Genomic DNA, 15,957 nt, shown 5'->3' with positions numbered 1-15,957 from the left:
GGATTTAGGCGCCTGACCATCTTTGAGAATCTGAGCCTTTGGGATCTACTGCTGAAAAATATCGTGATGTTTGTATTATTCTTATAGCATTAAGCAGGCATGAATCACATTAAAAATCTTCTAATGGAGTCAGAAATGACCATGGACTCTCATATACTTCAAGTTTTTGAATAATAATTGGTATTACTTAGCATTTTGGGGGTCAGTTGTGAGCTGCCTTATCTGCCTGCCCAAGAGAGTAGGGGACATAGGGCAGGTTACGTACATCACAGGTGCCAGATCAGGGAAGAATATTTTTCACAGGGTCTACTCCCTCTCTTGCACGCATGGAAGGAGTGGGCAGACAAGGGTGGTGGGGTCTCAGTTCCCTCCTATCTATGCACTGACCAGCATAGCTGCGCTGGCACAGCAGAGGAGTAAATTTTGCATCAGGCCTTAGCATAGGGCTAGTAAAAGTTACGCCACTCCTGGCCCCCACGCCAGAGCAAGGAGCAGACCTAGGAACCCAGTTGTGATTCTCTGAGTCACAACTGGGTTCTGGGTCTGCCCATCAGTGTGCTTCCCTCACAGGAGGCCACAAAATGAGCCTCTAGATAACAACTCAAGGCCAGGCCTACAATAGAACAGGTTTGCCACACACATTAGAGATATGCCAGTGTAGCTACACTGACCAAACCTCCTAGCAGAGGTTCAGCAAGAGTTCTTTTGCCAGTATAGCTTATACCACTACCCCAAAAGAAATAAACTATTCCAGCTAGAACACTTGAATGTCAGGATAACCACATCTACCTTCAGGGCTTTTGCTGGCATAAAATGATGCTGGCTAGGAGTGTGACTTTTTTTTATTTTATTTTATTTTTTTGACATTACTATACTAGCAAAAGTTTCTATTATAAACTTGGCTTATCTCTAAGCACCTTACATACATTAATCTAGGGGTCGGCAACCTTTCAGAAGTGGTGTGCCGAGTCTTCATTTATTCATTCTAATTTAAGGTTTCACATACCAGTAATACATTTTGACATTTTTAGATGGTCTCTTTCTATAAGGCCTTGGCTACACTGGCGCTGTACAGCACTGCAACTTGCTGCGCTCAGGGGTGTGAAAATGCCCCCCCCCCGAGCGCAGCGAGTGCAGCGCTGTAAAGCGCCAGTGTAATCAGTGCCTGCAGTGCTGCACGCTCGCTCACAGCACTGCAAGCTATTCCCCTCGGAGAGGTGGAGTACTTGCAGTGCTGCGAGAGAGCTCTCGCAGCGCTGGCGGCGCGACTACACTCACGCTTCACAGTGCTGCCGCGGCAGCGCTGTTAATCCCCAAGTGTAGCCAAGGCCAAAGTCTATAATCTCTAACTAAACTATTGTTGTAGGTAAAGTAAATAAGGTTTTTAAAATGTTTAAGAAGCTTCATTTAAAATTAAATTAAAATGCAGAGCCCCCCAGACCGGTGGCCAGGACCCGGGCAGTGTGAGTGCCACTGAAAATCAGCTCGCATGCTGCCTTTGGCACCCGTGCCATAGGTTGCCTACCCTTGCATTAATCCATAAATAGAGTAAAAGGCTCAGGTACAGGAACATATTTAAATTGTGTATCTTTTATTTCCCTGACACATAAAAAGTGGCCCCTACAACTATTTTATTAGTTTTTGTGTGCTTATAAAAATGTCTATTTTGATTTTTTTAAATCACCTTTTTAGTAGGACTTATACAGTGGTCATCAATAAAGTCTCTATAATTTCACCTTTTGCCTAGTTAATGTTACCATGATATCTAAGACACTGCAGAAGTGTAATCGTTTGCAAAACAACAGTGGTGACAATTTTTTGGCAATCACTCGTCCAGCAAAATACTTATTTAATCTTCTCACAACAAAAAAATAACTACTCCTATTATAAATAAACATATACTTCACTAGCTTTAAGCTATATAGCTTCTTTCTTTTCTCCCCCTCTCACTCTTGTACTGCACTAGTGTCAAATTGCATTGAAATCAGTTAGGAGCTGCTCATATATTAAAGCAAGACTCACCATTAAATGCTAAGAACCTCTTTCCTTAATGTCCATGATTTAGAGAAACATGATCGGCAGTACGGGCTTTTTGAGATTAGATTGTCTTTAAATAGATGTATAGATTTTTGTGAAAAAATGGCCCTATTGTAATCAGGCCTGTCTCTTTGGTTTTAACTTATAGAAGTTTGCATTAGCCAGTGCTTTTCTTTCTCCTTCTTCATCTTTTTAAAAGGCCTGTAAGTGAAAGGTTTCATTGGAGGAGGAGTGGCAAAGGCAAAAGACAGCTGGGGAGTGAACGATGAGCAGGCACCATTTCGTTTCAACACTAGAATTGCTGCAAAATGGTGGCTATTGCTAATGCTGTTTCAGTACAATGAATATCCCATGATGCATTAAAAAGACAAAGTATCTCAGACAGTTTCTTAGTGGTCCTGGCTTTTAATATCAGATAGGTGAATGAACTATGTATGCGGAATGAGAAATAAACCTCTAACTCTTTTATGCACAGATTGTTTAGATTTTTTCAATACACTTATTCTACAGATATGAATATTTACTAAAAGAGTGAAAGGGTGTGCATTGTTTCCAGTACACTGAAAATTACGTGTTGTCTCAGAATCTGGCCTATTATGATTAATCATGTCAATGCATACTAGGTGTGTAAGTCTGCTTTAGTCACCTGCCCCATAGGAAAATCTTGAATTTCCTACAACCCTCTTGCCATACCTTGAGTGATTTAAAAGTGAAATAAAGGAATACATTTTCAGAAGGGTGACTGACCTCCATTTTGTTCACATTTTACACCTGTAAAATGTGAACAAAGCTGCTACAATGTGGGTGTAAATCAGATAAAATAAGGTTCAGTTACTGAAATTTTAATCCACAAAGTATTCCCACAACCAGGGAAGCCATGCTTCAACTCAGCAGAAAAATGTCACTTTCAGATGTTCCTTTTTTATAAGAGACCAAACAAATTCATCAAGTCAGTTATTTAATAAATGTTTCTATACAATTTTTCCATCCAAATACATATGGTCAAATTCAATTCCACCATTATTATTTATTAGTTGAACACACTGGCCCAGATCCTCAAGGAATTTAGGTACTAAACTCCCATTAAAATCAATGGAAGTTTAGTGCCTAACTACCTTGGGGACTTTGGCCCAGATCCTCAAATCAAGATTGGAAAAACAATCTCCAGCGTGAAGAGTTTACAGTGGAGTCACTCCAGATTTATTCTGGTGTTACAGAGAGCAAAATTTGTTCCTCAGACTTTAAAATGTTAATTATCACATGTAGTAAAAAATCCTCATGGAAAAAACTTGCCACACATGCAAAGTAACATATTAAATATCTTGGCCATTTTCTGTCCAAATACAAAGCTAATGATTCTCCAAATGTCTTGTTTTGTTGCTTTGTCCGGAAGGGCTCTACCTATCACATCTGACCTGACCAAGGGCAGATGATAAAGGGGATATATCTGATCAGGAGACGTGAATCAGAATTCTCCACCACAGTGTTTCCAGGGCAATAATGGTGTTAATCAAACAATAATAGAAACAATTAAAAAGATGCTGCTGTCCACACTTTAATGAAGACCATAACTATGTTCCCCACCCCAACAACACTCCTTCCTGAGCAGACAGAGTAGTTTTCAGCATGAAAGTCTTCAAATGGTTAATTTTCTGTTTTCCAACCAATATGTTAATTACATCAGGCAAACCCTTTAGCACTCTGCTGAAACAATGAACTTGAGCACTGTGTATTTAGCAGATCCTATAAAGTGACCACAGCTCAGGATGAGTTTGCAATAAACCTCCCCAAAAAACAAAACAAAGCTAATCCTCTACAATGTACTCAGGAATCCAGTTGGTCTATAATCATAGATTTGCAAGGGTTTGGATTAAGAAGGAAACACTGGCTGGGGTTTTATTTGTAAGGATTTTTAAAACACAAAATGGAAACAAAAGATAACGAGAAAAAAAATCATAATATACTTACCCATTCCTTTGGCACGGGGACATTACATGTTCATTTTAAACACACACACACAAACCCCCAATGAAGATTGGCCACACAAATGGATGACTGCAAAGTTAAACAGCAAACTCCTGCCCTGCTGCAACAGGGTGATCTATTAAAAGACCAGAACAAACATGGGAGATTCAGATTAGGAAACGTTGAACTACTTTGATGTCATTACACCAATATAGACCCTAAATGCAGATATACTGCACAAGTGCAAAACAGGGTTTCCTCTGTTGTGTTGTATCTACATTAGGGCTTTGCATTAGTGCAATTGTGTCAATGTAATGTAATTTCACTAATCTAGACAAGTTTCAGAGTGGTAGCCGTGTTAGTCTGTATCAGCAAAAAGAACAGGAGTACTTATGGCACCTTAGAGGCTAACAAATTTATTTGAGCATAAGCTTTTGTGGGCTAAAACCCACTTCATCAGATGCATGCAGTAGAAGATACAGTAGGAAAATATATATACACAGAGAACATGAAAAAATGGGTGTTGCCATACCAACTGTAAGGAGGGTAATTAATTAAGGTGAGCTATTAGGTGAGCAACAAACTCAGGCTGTAGTGAACTATCGAAAAGAGCGGGTTCCACAGACAAGATAATCGATAATGCCCTGCCGGAGTTCTTGGAATGGACATCAAGAACACCTCTATAAATCTTGACTGACATGGTGGGGAATAGGGGAGATGTGGTCTCTTAAGATGACCTAATACTTTACCCTGATTCTCCCTTTAAATACTTGTAATACATATTTCTGATAAAGGATTAAGGCCCCCTCTACATTACAGCTTTTCCCAGAGAACCAGTTTACAATAGAATTGCCCCTTGACAATTGCCCCTATGTCTACACTTGCAGAGTTTTTGCGCTGTCGGTTTCACTGGTGATAGCGAACCAGTGAAAGAAAAGCACTGGTTTGTGTAGGCACTTACTTCCACAGGCGTCAGAGAGTGTTTACATTTGCAGCACTTCCATCATGGATGAGAGCAGCTTACTGAGGGCAGCTATTGCACAGTGCAGCTCTCTTCATTTTGACGATAGGTCTTGTGGGAAGTGTGTGTATGTGTGGGGGGTGATTGCGGGGCATCCTGGGTCCCTGCACAGTCTCCTCTCCCCAAACACCGATCACCTCCAGTAGCTCAGCATTGCTCCAAGCAGGGGATCGTTTGCGCCGTGGAGCAGGCATTGTCACCTGGCCAGATGATAAGTGAGCACTTGCCAAGAAAACAGGAAGGGGAGTTTCAAAGTTCCCGGGCTTTACAGGAGATGGGGTGGATGTCTGTTTACCTGGCGTCAGAGCAGCAGAGCTGCTGGCCAGAGTGGTCACCTAGGCACTGTGGCATATCCTGCGGAGGCTAAAAGCTGCGTAAACAGGAAGAACATGTCTTCACTTGCTCATCACTGCAAAAGCATCTCTGGTACGAGCTGTACACCTCTCGTGGAAGTGGTTTTCTTTTTGCGGTGAAACTTCTGCGTTTCACTGCAAAAAGTCATTGGCGAGTGTAGACGCTCCCACGGTTTTTGAGCAAAAAGGGTACTTTTTCTGCTTTAAATGGCAAGTGTAGACATGTCCTCTGATACACCAGAGTTAAAGGTTGTATTGAAGAAAGGACCTTAACAACATCCTGCTCTGTAAGAACGCTCGTGTAGCAGCATTGTCAGTGGGAGAGAGCTCTCCCATTGACATAATAAAACCAGCTACCGATCTCCTGCTGACGTAGTGCTGTGCACATGACCACTTATGCCAGCAAAACGTATGTTGGGTGTGTTTTTTCACATCCCCGAGCAACAAAAGTTTTGCCGATATAAATGCTAGTGTAGACATGGCCTTAAGCCTGGTCCACACTAACCCCCCACTTCGGACTAAGGTATGCGAATTCAGCTACGTTATTCGAAGTACCTTAGTCCGAACTTACCGCGGGTCCAGACGCGGCAGGGAGGCTCCCCCGTCGATGCCGCGTACTCCTCTCACCGAGATGGAGCACCGGCGTCGACGGCGAGCACTTCCGGGATCGATCCCAGAACATCGATTGCCTGCCGCCGGACCCGGAGGTAAGTGTAGACGTACCCTTAGTATCCTGCTTCACTTAGCCACATTGTACCATTGCAGAAGCAGAAATTAAACCTGACCCTAGGGTGTGAAAATGTTCTCACATTTCAGGTGTGCAGTCACTGAGGAGCTAGCTGACCATATAGAATATATTTTTCATACACACCTACTAATGTGAGTATCCCAAAGCAAACATTGGCCCTCAAGAACAGTCTGTGGATTTGGGGAACTACCTGGAGGATTCTAGGTCTATAAACTATTTTGGCAGTTTGTTATAGGAACACAGTTCTGCTCACCGATGTTTCAGGGTCACTGTGCCCTTCTCTCAGATCAGTGCTTTGACATTTTAAAATAGAGCAAGAAGTGCTTTTGTGAAAATGCTTTCCTCTGTTGATGGAAACTGCAGACTTCAGGGGTGAGAAAAATGGATGCAGTTTTCTGTTAATTTTACAAAATGACAAGTGAGAACTGTAAAATGAAAGTTGCTGACATGCACACCACACAAAAAAACAAAAAAACAAAAAAATCCAAAAAACCCAAAAAACGTACTGCTTCATTTTAGAACTTAACTGCATGTAAAAACAGTATGACAGGGTGCAGCTCAGGAATTGTAAGATACTTGATCTATTGTGCTAGGTAACATTTTGACCACATAGGCCCACATTATTTAAATCGCTCAAGCAAAGTGTTCGTGCATTTTCATTCACGCCTGAGTCATGGAAGCAAAACATTCCCTGTGTCCACAGATAAGTCAGGTTCATGCATGTTCAGAAGTATGGGCTCATACAAATCTGTGTCATGAACAGCAGGCCCTTCAGAAATGTTTATTCATATTCTCCAGAACGAGCTCTTATGCAATAATATGTTCCATTGAATCTTTAAGCCACCCCTTGATAACACTAGTCCCTGTTGGGAGGATAAATGTATTTTGAGACAAAGTAGGGAAACTGTTCGGTGTCTGGAAGCCAGATGTGACACCTTGAACAAACAAAACAAATAGGAGTACTTGTGGCACCTTAGAGACTAACATCCGAAGAAGTGAGGTTTTTACTCACGAAAGCTTATGCCCAAATAAATCTGTTAGTCTTTAAGGTGCCACCAGACTCTTTGTTGTTTTTTTAGAGACTAACAAATACTCTGAAACCTGCATTCAGTGAGGGACAGTTCCTCAAAGGCACAAATTAGCAGTTAGCGTTATTAGAGCAGTTATACAAAATTATAGCTATTTTACACATGGGAAAACAGAAGCACAGATTACCTGACTTGCCCAAGGTCACAAAGTGAGTGAGTCGCAGACCTGTGAATTGAATACAGGCCTCCTGACTCCAGGCCTGTGCCCTGTATACTGGACCACATTGCTGCTGGAATGTTCACTTTTATGCTGTCATTAGTTTTGAAATTTTGAAAAAAGCAGATCCAGTACTTCTCAATTCATCTACCTGAAAGTGCAGACACTCCAGTGTGTGTGTGTGTGTGTGTGTGTGTGTGTATGGATTGGTTCTTTCTTACTGTCCAACCTGTTTGTTGTTGCTATGCAATATGCAAATCCTATGCAACAATACCTTTAAACACAAATAACAGAACCTCCTTGTTCTGTGTGGATTATTTTTACCGTAATAATCAGTTTGAAGTATCAATGCAGAAAATAATGAGTCACTCCTTGGCTTAGATTATATCTATTTTTTCTGACCACATTTTAAATGTGTGCTGCTTATATTTAATATCAATGTCAGCATACTAATAACGTTGATATGAACATCACGATAAAGAGCATGTTTCTGGAATAACTAAAGACGGATTATGAGAAACTTTGTAACCTTCCATATTTTAAAATATTTCTTACTCCTGTTCTCCCATTAAAGCATTTATAGAAAGCATTGAGTTTTTATATAGGAATGATAAGTTACTTTTATTTCATGCAAGTACTGTAGCTAATACTGGAACTTCTAAGCTCTCAGGTCATGGAAACAAGAGAAAAGACGATATTAACATATCAATAGAAGTCTCTCCTCAGGAGCCAAGAAGTGGGAACAATATTTGCATCTATAGTTTGTTAACAGCACAGGCAGGGGCTGCTACTGAATCCCTTAAATTTGTACTTAATGTGATGGCCCCTTTTTTTCTGAAGAATAAGGAGGCAAATCCCATATGTTCAAAAAGGAATTGCTATTTATTACAGTAAAATCAGAGTCCCCAGTCAAGATCCAGATCACTTGTGTTGGGCACTGTACTTTCTTTTCCCCCCTGCATAATAAACAAAATTAACTGCATTGCAATCTCAGGAAAGCATGCTCTGGCCTCCAATTCAAAATAAAAAAATAAATAAAATACAGTGGGTAACCCAAAGCAAAGGGCTTTATTCAATGTGTAGCCCACTTTACTATTAATCTTACGAAATTGAATTGAGACCCTTTTTTCCAGTTATCAAGTACACCATAATGACCCAGAACATAGGAATTACCGTACTGGAGCAGACCTCTGGTTTATCAAGTCCAATGTCCTGTCTCTGTTAATGGTCAGTGTCAGAAGGTTCCAGCGGAGGTGCCAGCAACCCAATAGTGGAACGTCCTGTCCATAGCAGAAGTTTCTAACCCACATCTGTTAGTGGCTGACTCATGCCTTCAGGCACAGAGTTTATATTCCTTCTATTTTTTGTGTGTGTGCATTGTCTACTGCAACTGTGGATGTTTCAGATACATGCCTAATCTTTTTTTGATCCTTGCTGTTGGCAGCTAGCCATCAATATTCTGTTGTGGTACTGAGTTTCACAGGTTAAGTATATGTTGTATTAAAAAAAAATTCCTTTTCTCAGTTTTAAATAGATTTGCTACCTTTCCCATTTAATATAAATTCCACCTTTATGCATCTATTCTGATGTAGAGCTGGTTGGGGGAAAAAATGTTTTGCACAAGTGTGTTGGTTCTGTAGAAAGTGTATTTTTTTTCCCCCGGGTCCAGTATGGAAAATGAGAGGGCACCCAGCTGAGATATGAAAGCTGTAAATTCAAGTCTGTGCTCCTGATTTGGAGCTTTCTGGGTTCTAAAAATCCTTCCAACCAATCAGGAAAAAAGGATGTGAATTTTAGCAATGAGGTTTATGAATCACTGGAACAATTTACCAAGGCTTGTGGAAGATTCTCCATTACTGGCAATAAAAGCAATATTGGACCCTTTTCTAAAAGATGTGTTCTAGTACAAACTAGAATTGTTTTGTGGGAATTCTAGGGCCTGTGTTATATAGCAAGTCAGATTAGATGTGGCCCCTACTGGCCTTACAATCTATGACATTTTTTTCCATGGAAAAACAAATTCAAAAGGTCTCATTCTGAATTGGCATGAGATCAATTTTAAAGCCTCAGGGTCTTTTTTTTTTTTTTTTTTCAAAACAGAATTGTTTTCCAACCTACCCTACAGTCATCTCTAATCAGATTGGAAGCTACCGAATGCTCAGCAGATTTGAAAAATCCAGCCATTATTCAGGAATATAAATAAGGATTTAGGAGCCTAACTTTAGCCACCCATTTTTGAAAATCTGGGTTTGGGGATTTTATTCTGGGACTGGGACCATGTTTGAACTATGCTTTAACTTTTAATTGCCAGCCAAAGTTCTGATTTACGGACGTACTGAGCACCCAAAACTCGCATGGAAGCCAACGAAGACTGCAGCAGCTCAGCACCTCTGAGAAATCAGGCCCCAAGATGTTTATTTAATTTGTTTAACGGATTCTTTGTTTTAGTCCACTAACAACCAATTAAGCTGCCACCAGATTATCAGGCTCAGCCAAGAATTACAGGATGTACCACATGCTTTTTCAAGGCAAATATTTACAGTTGTGTGTAGGACTGATGTCTTTGACATCTATCTTCTACACAAGCTGCTTCTTTTTTTTGGGTGGGGGTGGGGGTGGGGGGAGAGCAACATCACAAAAATTGATGCCACATGCATGCCTTTATGTGAAAGTTTATTATTTTCCTAAAGCGAGCTGTGTTCACGGCTAGCTTGCAAACTGTTTTGCAGATGGCTATTTCTGTAATGCGGGCATGGCTCCTGTTGGGGAAAAAAACATAAAAGGGGAGATCAAAGATTCTTTTTTAGTAGGTAAAGGCTTCTGGCTTCTTTTTCCTAATAGAAAAAGTTTCTGATATCAGGGGAGACTGCACATGAAGAAGCCCAGCTTTAGCGTTCTCTTTATTCACTGCTTTGTGCATGCTGCCAATCTCTTGCTAGTGTGCCGGTATTCCATGGGGCCCTGTGGGACACAGAGAAGATTCTGTATAAATAAGGATTGCTAATAATTCATGTACTGGCCAGTTACAAACAGCTATATAACTTGTCCTGAAGAAGATTAATCCAGGGTTTGAAGGGCTCCAATGGCTTCCACATTATTTTAGTCCTTGTGGAATGCTCTTATACCTAATGGAGACATGGGGAATTAATCACTGGGGGAGGGGAGAGCTGTGCAGGAGGGGAAGCCTCTCAGGGCAAAAATGGTGGCACTGTCTATCCTATTTGAAATGATACATTATGATTTCAGTGGGAGCTGACAGGTGCCCAAATGTGGATTTAGTAGCCTGAATTTAAGCTAAAACCTCTAGGGCTGGATTTTCAAATGCCGTAAATATTGGCCTAAATTTGCTCCCATTAAAGTCTACAATAAATCTCCCACTGACATTAATGGAAGCAGAGTTAGCTCATGGGTGAGAGTTTCTGATGTTTATTGGTTGAGCTTTTTTCTGAGATGTAGATCACAGTTGTACCTTGTATTCAGGAAACTTCAGATGATCCTGATGCCAAACCCCATTGCAGGATTATAGGCCATTAAAAAAAAAAGTATTTGGACTGTTCCTACCCATACTGTATGCTTATAATACAGTGGAATTGGGGTCTTGCAGCCAGTTCAGCAAAAAAAAAAATCTGCAAGTTACTAAATATAATCAAAATACAGACTTCAGAAACCATTGAACTGAGGATGTTGACAATGAATGATCAATACAGTACTACAGACCTGTTACAGAGCCTGAAGAACTAAAGAGAAGGCTTTTTTCTCTCCACTCCCCCATCCCCTACTTTAAAGAAAAGGGTCTTTAAACTTTCTTCTTTATTTGAGCACTTACCATTTTATTACAGGAAATGAAAGAGCTGAATGATGTGTGATTCAACTGTAGATCCTTGGACATGAAGTGAAACCATAATTAGTGCTTTTAAATATGAAATTAAAAAGGCTTGATTCTCCCCTGCTTCTGACCTCTGCTCAATGCAGGGGCATGTCAGGGAGCCAATAATGGCTCATTGATTGTGCACCAGCCCAGAGCAAGTTGGAGCAGGCTAGGGGCTGCTCTATATGATGCCACTGATCATAGAGTCCCTAAGGGACCTTATGACAGTGGGGGACTGGTGTAGCACACCCCTCACCTCCCATGACAGGAACCTACTACTTCTCTTGACACATCTCTGTGCTGGGATGGGTGGGGAAAGGTGGTGAAGCAGCTGGTACAGGAGCCAGCTCTTCTGGCATTAGGCTAGTGAAGACTTCCCCTCTCTCAGGGCTGGCAAGTGATGGCTCATATCCAATCTGCAAGAAGGCTGGAGTGTAACCGAAAGTCTGGCCCTTAATAGTTACGAATTAATGTATCAAATTGGGCGACAATCCTGCTCCCATTGAAACCAACTAAATGATAAGTCAACCGCAACTATCTATAATGGTGTTTCTTGAACCATACATAATTATAGTTGTTGTTGGGCCCTATTAACTGGGAATTCAGCTTTCAAAAAATGCCAGACCTCAGCTCCTGCTGACACTGAGTTTGTCTCTTCCTGGAATTCAGATTTTTTTTCCTCCTGGCTTTAGCTACTTCCCTAGATTTTTCCTGGACCAGGCATCACACATATACCTGTCTCAGGAAAATACTTCACATGGATGACATACAACTGTCTTTTTATGGTGCATATAGCAAAAGGGCACACAGCGATGTCAGGTAACAATGTCACATTGTGTATGGGAGCCTTCAAATGCCCTACTTGTCTGTTCATGTCTGAGTTGGCTTTGGGAACAGGTGTTTCCAAAAAGCAAACCACTTAATCAAGGAGCTAAGGTCTGAGGTGCTATATGCTTCTGAAAGTGTGAGCACAGCTGCACATCTAATATGTATGTGCAATTATTGCAGTTCCACATAAATGACCAGATATGTGGCATCTGTATGTGCAGTTTGCAGTTTTGCCTGAAATCATGACAATTATGTGCATGTAGTTCTAGAAATCTGGACCTTAGATGATAAGTTTTACCTAGGTTTGGTCACAAACGAGCCCTTTCATTTTTCTTTGACTCATGCCTATGTCAGTTGCAGTCAGGCATTATTAGCTCATTTATGAATACAGTAATAGTAGCATGAGACCAATTAAGCAACATGTGCTAGGATTTCCTATTCTGGATTACATTGCCTGGGCCTGATCCTCAGATGGCATCAGGGGTGAAAGTAGCAATAAATTCTTACCAGTACGGGGGCTGGGCCTCGGGCGGAAGGGGTAGCGCTTTAACGTCATTGGGTCTCTATCGGCAGGGCTGATGACGGGGGCGGGGGAGGGGGAGAAGGGGGAAGGCGGGAGAAGGGGGAGTAACGTTAAAATGCTGCCACGGCAAAGGACCCTCCTTAATGTCGCTGCCCCTTTTGCCTCCCCGTCGGCAGCCCTTTAACGTGGATTGCATATGGGCCGGTACCAGCTTCTTCCCGGTACACTGTACCAGCCCCTACTGGCTCACTCCTGGATGGCATAAACTGGCATAGTTCCACTAAGGTCAACTGAGATTGCCGATTTATATAGCTAAGAATCAGGCCCCTTTATGTAATACCCACCCAGCCTTTAACATTTGATATTGTTAGAAAACAGGTTTATGCAGAGATGTGTTTTCCATTTTCCCTACTCACATTGTCTAACACTTCATTTCCACAAGCTGCATGAACATAGTAGCCACAGATGCTGGTTTATGAGACCACAGTAAAATGGTACCTTCATGGTCTAATCCAGTGGCTCTCAACCTTTCCAGACTATGGTACCACTTTTCAGGAGTCTGATTTGTCTTGCGTACCCCCAAGTTTCACCTCACTTAAAAACTACTTGCTTACAAAATCAGTCATAAAAATACAAGTATCACAGCATGCTATGTCTGAAAAATGGCTGACTTTCTCATTTTTACCATATAATTATAAAATAAATCAGTTGGAATATAAATATCGTTCTTACATTTCAGTGTATCGTATATAGAGCAGTATAAACAAGTCATTGGCTGTATGAAATTTTAGTTTGTACTGACTTCACTAGTGCTTTTTTACATAGCCTGTTGTAAAACTAGGCAAATATCCAGAAGACCTTTTGGTACCCCGAGGTCATGTATCTCTGGCTGAGAACCACTGGTTTAGTCTTTGGTGAGTTTTCTTCTGAAAACAAACACTTTCTGCTCAGCAGCAATAAGTCCACCTATTCCTGCCATTTTACAGTCTTTGTAAGCCAATTGGTGTGGTAGCAAATTTCCTGTTTTGTTGGTTTTTTTTTTTTTTGGGTAGCGTTTCACATTCAAAATGACTTATTAATGTCATTTTAGTAGTTTGCTTACTAGGTAGCCTCATGAGACACCCAGCTGGTTTTTAGGAACATCTCAAAATCTGAATGGGAATCACCAGATAAGATAAATCTATTTAGATTGCTGCAGTGCAATTTGGGATCGTCTAGCTCTTTATCTTGTTTTTGAATAGGTGCATCGATCTTTCTGTGTATTATTGTGGGATGAGGGGAGCTATTGGCCTTAATCTTCACAATGGTTTTAGTATTTTGAAATAATTTGAATGTTTTCTCAGCTGAAACAAATCATTCACCTGTGAATGGAAGTACCCCATTCACAAGCTTTGCAGCTGCCATCTTATCTTCTGGATGCCCAGGCACAAGTAGAAACCAACTCCAAATCTTCACAGTGTCTCTCTAGTCCCATTTTATCTGTATCTGCTTATCCAAGTCACTCTTCCAAAAGCTATGCACTTGGCAGTCTCACAGCTTTATAGTAGCTAGAATGAATTTCGGGTCATGCTCAACCATGATGCTGAAAGGCTTGAGACTGGAAGATCTTCATTTTAGTTTGAGAAGGGCCAGACGGCAATGGAGTTCAGATTGGGTTTTTAGTGGTGTTTTTTTTTTTTTTTTTTTTTTAAATAAGCTTGATCAGAAAGAGACTTGATCATGGAATACTGAGTGGATGGCAAATGTTCTTGTGAGTGCAGTTTTCTCAGAACTCCCACTACTTGTGAATCAGTGGAGAAAATACATGTATAGCAACTTTGAAGCTGTCCTGGCTCCCCATATATTTGCTCCTGAATATTAGGTATGAGGAACATGGGAAAAAAAAATCACCTGGAGATAATATTCCCCAAAGCCAATGTAATTGATACATAATCTACTGTTTGAGCGCTAGTCTGTGAATAGGCAATATCAACCCTAAACTCTTCTGCTTTTCTCCATTTCATTTATAGTCATCCAGTAACCACCTAGCTCTTACATAGCACTTTTCAGCCATAGATCTCAAAATGACTTATGAGGGAGATCAGTATTGATATCCCTATTTCACTGATAGATAAACTGAGACACAGGATGGGAAAGTGACTTGCCCAAGGTCACTCAGCAAATCCGTAGCAAAGCCAGGACTTGAACCCACAGCTCCTAATTTCCTGCGTAGTACCTTATCTACTAGGCTACATGGCCTGCCTCCCTGAGCCTTCTCTACAATGCCATAGAACAGCCAATGTAGTGAATATAATCTATTTCCTCAGCCTTTATACAATATTTGTTCTGCAATGATGTGAGAGATTTGGAAAGTTTAAAATACACTTTGTTAAAGCTTTAGATGGAGTAAGTTGTCTTTTTCTTCCAGATGGGGACAAGGCAGTAGTAGGTTGTTTACATTTACACCATAGATGATTTTTCACTTTCAGTATTACCAGATGGGGAAGGAGAAGAGGGACTCTACTATGAGATAGCTGGGAGAGGGAAATTGTGTAACAACTGCTCAGATGAGCATTAGTCACCAAGGAAAATAAGCTAATTCTCTAATCACGTACAGTCAAAATCTGTATCATTACATTAGAAAAAGGTAAATTTAATTGGGGGAGGAGCCAGCAAACAATTGAACAATGCAAATGTAATATTTTGCTTAGCTTTTAGGGGAGGAACCAAATTCAAATTAGCAGAGAGAAAGAGCTCTGTACCTTCCCTCATGTTCCAGCCACACAATGGCCTTCCCACAGAGCACTGTAAGAAAAAGCAAATTAAATACAGCTGATAAAGAAATCCGTTTAGGACAACCAGCATTTTGCAAACTGTGGTATATGTCTGCCTGCGAGCACCTGAGCACTCCTCACTGTTGGGGGGAGGTTATAGTCAGCAAATATTTGTATAGTTATAAAGCAATTACATGGGGTACAGGTATTATAAGTAAGAATAATATATGACGCGTCCTACAACCATTTCATAAAGTCTAAGCACTAAGCACATTCTTATAACTCGAATAGCTATTTTAATAATACTAACAAACAGGCAAGCCAGACTGGTTTCCAGCTAGGCAATTCACAGTGTTCAGTGAGGCCCAGTGGCCTTGGCATGAGCTGCCACCTAGTCTACCAGCATCACACCATTTTAAAAAAAGCCTTTGCAGATCACCTTTAAGCCTTTTACGTTACACTGACATTCGTTTTCTGCATACATGTTATACTGCGTCTTTACTAAGGAAGCTTTATAGGAGGCCATTTCTAGGACTGAGACACTAGGAAATTGCAGTATTTGTTATTTCATGAATGGATTTTCTAATGTTGTGGTCCATGGACAAACTAAGTGTAT

General features: G+C 40.8%; 1 protein-coding gene across 1 annotated transcript in view; it reads right to left on the bottom strand.

Moving 5' to 3' along the window:
* The window catches only part of ZNF217 (zinc finger protein 217), a 110,097-nt gene extending 105,977 nt beyond the window's left edge, over positions 1 to 4,120 (bottom strand). Inside the window, exon 1 of the mRNA XM_034788029.1 lies at positions 4,006 to 4,120. The gene's annotated coding sequence lies outside the window, so the exon portion shown is untranslated. The remainder of the gene's footprint in view (positions 1 to 4,005) is intronic.
* Positions 4,121 to 15,957: the final 11,837 nt, after the last annotated feature.

This window comes from Trachemys scripta, chromosome 12 (assembly GCF_013100865.1).
Source record: "Trachemys scripta elegans isolate TJP31775 chromosome 12, CAS_Tse_1.0, whole genome shotgun sequence".
In the NCBI taxonomy this organism is placed as follows: Eukaryota; Metazoa; Chordata; order Testudines; family Emydidae; genus Trachemys; species Trachemys scripta.
The sequence above is the reverse complement of the archived record's forward strand: the minus strand, read 5'-3'. Positions and strand labels throughout refer to the sequence as shown.